The sequence below is a fragment of the Rhincodon typus genome, unplaced genomic scaffold (genome assembly GCF_021869965.1).
Source record: "Rhincodon typus isolate 14 unplaced genomic scaffold, sRhiTyp1.1 hic_rhity00015238, whole genome shotgun sequence".
Taxonomy (NCBI): Eukaryota; Metazoa; Chordata; class Chondrichthyes; order Orectolobiformes; family Rhincodontidae; genus Rhincodon; species Rhincodon typus.
In genome coordinates, this window is record NW_025980876.1 from 1 (window position 1) to 5366 (window position 5366).

A 5366-nucleotide genomic window follows, 5' to 3' on the forward strand; every position below is an offset into this window, starting at 1 on the left:
AACAGATTGGTGGGGACAGCGATGAGGGAACTGACCATTGGCTCCAGCCGCTCCCCATTGCAGAAGACACACAAACAGGGATTGCTGGAGAAACTCAGCAGGTTCTGGCAGTGTCTGTGAAGAGGGAGACAGTTTCTAGTCCAGTGACCCTTCCTTAGAACAGATGGTGGTATTTGTGATGATGTTGCATGTGGGGAGGAGGCAAGAAGTGAACAGATCATTTGAGACAGAGAGCCCTGGAGAGAGAGAGACAGAGAGAGAGCCCAGAGGCAGAGAGAGAGAGAAAGACATATAGACAGACAAAGAGAGATAGACAGACAGAGACAGAGAGAGAGAGAGCGCGAGAGAAAGAGAGAGAGAGAAAGACAGAGCCCAGAGACAGAGAGAGAGCCAAAGAGAGAGAGACAGAGAGAAAAAGAGAGAAAGCCCAGATAGAGAGAGAGAGAGAGCGAGAGAGAGAGAGCGAGAGAGAGACAGTGAGCGAGCGAGCTTAGACAAAGAGAGGAAGAGAGAGAGAGAGAGAGACAGACAGACAGGCATACAGACAGGCAGAGTCCAGAGAGAGAGAAAAAGAGAGGGAGCCCAGACAGAGAGGGATAAAGAGAGAGAGAGAGAGAGCGAGAGAGAGAGTAAGAGAGTGCAAGAGAGACAGACAGACAGACAGAGACAGCCCAGAGAGAGAGAGAGAGAGAGAGAGAGAGAGCGCAGGAGATAGAGACAATGGGATAGTTGACAGGAAGCTGGGGAAGAAGAGAGGTTCTACAAACAAAATCAAAGACCTACAGGTGGCTCAGGGTCTGAAACACAGACAGAAAGTGCTGGAGAAACACAGTAGGTCTGGCAGCATCTGTGGAGAGAAAGCAGAGTTGACATTTCAGGTCCAGTGACCCTTCCTCAGAACAGAGAAGCTTGGTTGGTGATAATGGGGATGATGAGTGGGTTGTGTTGAATGCAATCTCAAAATGGTGTTCTCAAAAGACTAGCCTCTCAATCAAAGGTTGACTGAGGATTTCTGAAGGCACATACGTTGCACTGAAAATGGTATAGCACACTGTTATACAAAGAGAGAGTGAGAGAGAGAGAGCTGCTGATAGGAGCAGACTAACCAGGTACACAGAGATAACAAGGTGTAGAGCTGGATGAACACAGCAGGCCAAGCAGCATCAGAGGAGCAGGAATCAGCTCTACACCTTGTTATCTCAGATTCTCCAGCATCTGCAGTTCCTACTATCTCTAACCAGGTACACAGCTTGCTAATATATACAGACATACACAAGTTAAGGTGCAGCACAAACATGTCTCACTGAAGGTCTCTCAGCCTCTGGAAATGTCTGAAGTGAGTTTGCTCTGGCTTTAGGTCGCTGTGTGGACTACACTGACAGGACCATGCACAACTTAGGCTTCAAGTGGAGGAATTCTGACTGCCAAATCTGTCAGTGCCTCCGCACTGTCGTGGCCTGCCGAAACAGGTAAGTGTCAGCATCGTTCCTGTTCTCCTCATGCTCCTGCGTTGCAGCACCAGTCAGAGGGCAAGCTGCTCGACTGCAGGTGGCATCACCACCCAGCACTGACCCCTCTTCCCTCCGCACCCCCCTGACACAGAGGGGACAGGACAATTTACTGGGGCAGAGTCAGCAGCTCAGGGGAACCAGACACTCGGCTTCTGGAGTTGGACACAGTAACAGAGCAACCGGGAGCAGGACGAGGCCATTCGGCCCTTCCAGCCATTCAATATGAGCATGGCTGATCATCCAACATCCGCCCCCATTTCTCCCTGTTACCCTTTTGACCCCTTCAGCCCTAAAGACTAGATCTACCTCCCCTTGAAAAACGTTCAACATTGTGCACACCTGACTTCCAAAAAGACAATCCATTGCTGGGCTGCTCCCGGCCAGGCCAACATGTATCTCCAATTCAATTGCCCTCTTTCTGATGGTGAGCTGCTGTCTAGGATTGTGATAGTTACATTGATGGGCCAAAGGGCCTTTTCTGCGCTATCTATGAAAACAGGACCAATCCTGGACAACCAAGGGGAGGGGCCTGCGCTTTAAAACCCTGCTGCTCCCTTCTCCAATCCCGACTGGATCCGGGGAAGGGCAAGCACAGGGCAGTTTGAGAGCAGGGATCCACCAGGATCCTCCCAGTCACCGGAAACCACCTGCCTCAAGCTCTTACCCAAGGCTCTGAGGCCAACAATGCTTTCTCCCACTCTCTGCGGCTTGTTACTCAGGAAGCAAGTGGGCATCGTGGAGGAAGGGGAATGGGAGAATAGGTACATCAAGGAGAATGTATTCCGAATGGATCTCCATCAACGTGCAGGAGCGACAGGAGACCCTGTTCGTCGAAACATGCCTGGCACCATTTGTGGCTAATAGGGAACGCAAACAGGCTGTCGGCCTTTATTCCAAAGGGATTGGAGGACAGAAACAGGGAAGTGTCGCTACAACTGACCAAGGCACTAGCCAGACCCCAGCTGGGATCCTGTGAATAGTTTTTGGGCCCCTTATCGAAGGAAAGATTGGCTGGTATTGGAGGCAGCCCAGAGGAGGTTCACTCAGCTGGTCCCAAGGATGGAGGGACTGTCTAATGAGGAGGGGTAGAGTAGGTTGGGCCTGTACTCACTGGGGTTTAGAGGAATGAGAGGGGACCTTATTGAAACAGACAAGATTCTGAGGGAGGGGTTGACAGGGGAGATGCAGGGAGGGTGTTTCCCTGTGAGGGAGGGTCTGGGACCAGAGGGTGTAATCTCAGAGAAAAGGGTCACCCATGTCAGACAGAGAGAAGGAGAAACTTCTCTCTCTCAGAGGGGAGTGAATCAGTGGGATTCTGTACCACAGAGGGCTGTCGAAGCTGGGTCATTAAGTATATTCAAGGCTGGGAGACACAGATTTTTAATCAGGGAGTGGAATCAAGAGTTATGGGGAAAGGGCAGGACAGTGGATTTGGAGATGATCAGAAATGCCACAATCTGACTGAATGGTGGAGCAGACTGGATGGGCCGAATGGCCTCCAGCTGCACTGATGTCCTGCGATGGTCTAATTCTGCCTTTCCTTTTCGGCTGTGCGTCCAGTTATTCCACGCCGGAGAGGTATCCAGATGACTGCGTCGCGGTGTTTGAGAGGGAAAATTGTCGGTACAGGTTACAGAAGAAGACCAACCCCATGGTGGAATGTCAGACATGGAGAGGTGCATGATTCACAGCTTGAACGACACGGCCCAGTGGCATTGCGATGGGAGAAGGGGGCTGTTCCATCACACACCAATGCATTGGCACCTGCCAACCTTGGCACCGTCACCCAAAACAGACAAAACACAATAAAGTGAAGCGACAGTGGTCGTGTCCAAACCATTTTAATCTCTGACCTTCTCTCTGTGAAGACTTCCCTTCGTGCCCTCAGACCATTTGGCCCTGCAAAGGGCCAGGATTGGGGGTTACAGTCAGGGCACTGGGTGCCTCTCGTCTTGTGTGAAGCAGGTAGATCAGTCAAGGGAGTGGGCCACAGTTAGCTGTCGAATCCATGTACAGAAACTAAATGGAAAGGAGATGGGAGAGTGGGGAACAAAGAAGGGCTCCTGCTGTTGGAAGAGACTTGAGAACCTATTTGTGGGGATTATGGATTGCAGGCTGGGAAGAACGGGGATGACAGTTGTGAAGGAGGTATTTTTGTAAGGGTAGGATGTATTGTAGAATTGATGGGCACAGGATAATGTGAGAACCAAGTTCGGCCATGACCAGGAGCAACCTGGTGTCAGTGTCTGACTACACCTGGCATGGTCACCTCATATACAGGGATAAGGGAAAGGTGGGCAAGTGCAGGCTCATGTGGATGGGTTGGTGGGTACCTGGAGGAAGTGAGAAGCCTAGGATATTCATAGGAAGGGGTATCAGGAGGCAGATCTGGATGCTTAGGCCTCAGTGACACATGGAGCTGCAGGGTGGAGTCAATTGCCCAAAGTGAGATCACTGTTGTGTTTCATCATGGTGGAAATCAAAAGTTCACATTGGGAAAGAAAATAGCTGTGACAACGCCCAGAGTGGGCAGTATAAGTGTCTCTTATACTGTGGGGGGAGGGTCTGAAAGACCCACCAACGTGAGGCCCAAGAAAGGGCCAAACAATGACACACAGATCAATGCACTGTACAGGACGCAAACTGTGAGCTTCCGAATTCCTGGTAATCAGGATGCATTGGCTCCCTCCATGCTGACCAACTCCCTGCCCCAGATGTTGCTTCATTTAATACCAACAAGTTTTCACACAGAGGCCTGGGAAAACATTGGACCAAGAGAGGCAAAGGTGCCAGCAGAATCCATTGCCCTGTATACACCTTGTTCATCTTCCATGGTCCTTGCTGTGCCTACATGAAATTAGACATCATGGGTGGGCAGGGGAGAGGGGTGGGGGGCGATGCAGAGATGCCAACAAGAGCTGGAATAGAACCACACACATTTGCGCCAATGTAAGAGTTCATAGACACCACAATGCCACCTGTAACACCAAAAGGACATTTTTCGCTTTCTCTCCCTCTCACATCTTTGTGTGCCTCCTGGTACCACAGCTGGAATGGACGGTGCTTACTTGGCAGCAGGACCTGCGGGTTTGGTTGGTTGACCCTGTGCCTGGACGGCCCGGCGATGCTGAGGCGAGAGTCCCTCAGCCTGAGCCTCCAAGGGGCGGAGAGAACAGGTAGGTCGAGGTGAGGGTGGGATTTGTGTAGCCTCTGTGTGCTTCCTCCTCCAGCCTGGCACCGTCCTGTCCCCATGTGAGGAAGGGGCACCCTGCATTATGCAGCAAGTTCTCCATGCCCCCTGACTCCAGGCCTTCAGTCATGAGGAAGGGGCAATGGAGAGCTGGGGGTGTGCTCACCCTGATGGTGCAGTGCCCAGTTCCCCATGGCAGCTGCCATCCTGTCCATGGAGGCAGCTGGATAACACAGCTGTTTGGGGCAGCTCTCCCTGCATTAGCTCCCCCTGCATACTACCCCCCGCCAACACCCACCCACCTTCATCCTCCACAGCACCACCCCTCAATAACACCAGCTTCCTCCTCCCTGCAACAGATCAAGGCAGCAGCTCAACACCCCCTCTCTCGATAAGGGATGGTCAACAAATGCTGGCTCAGAGAGTGATGCTCACATCCTGACAAAGCACACACTAAAGGACAGCAAAGGGCTACTTCTGTGAGGGGATCTGTGTGTGCTCGTGTGAGCCTGTGTGATTGTGTGTGTGCATGTCTCTGTGCGTGTGAGTGTGAGTGACCGTGTCTGTGAGAGAGTGTCCACAAGAGAGTGTGCCGGAGAGCGTATGTGTGTGCGAGAGACAGTGCATGAGAGAGAGACAGTGTGTGAGAGAGAGAGAGTGTGTGA

General features: G+C 51.8%; 1 long non-coding RNA gene across 1 annotated transcript; it reads left to right on the top strand.

The window, feature by feature from the left end:
* The first annotated feature begins 1350 nt into the window (after positions 1–1350).
* Positions 1351–3350, top strand: LOC125482691. Its single transcript, XR_007261726.1, has 2 exons — positions 1351–1469; positions 3072–3350. It is a non-coding gene; the product is annotated as an uncharacterized LOC125482691 (long non-coding RNA).
* The last annotated feature ends 2016 nt before the right edge of the window (positions 3351–5366 follow it).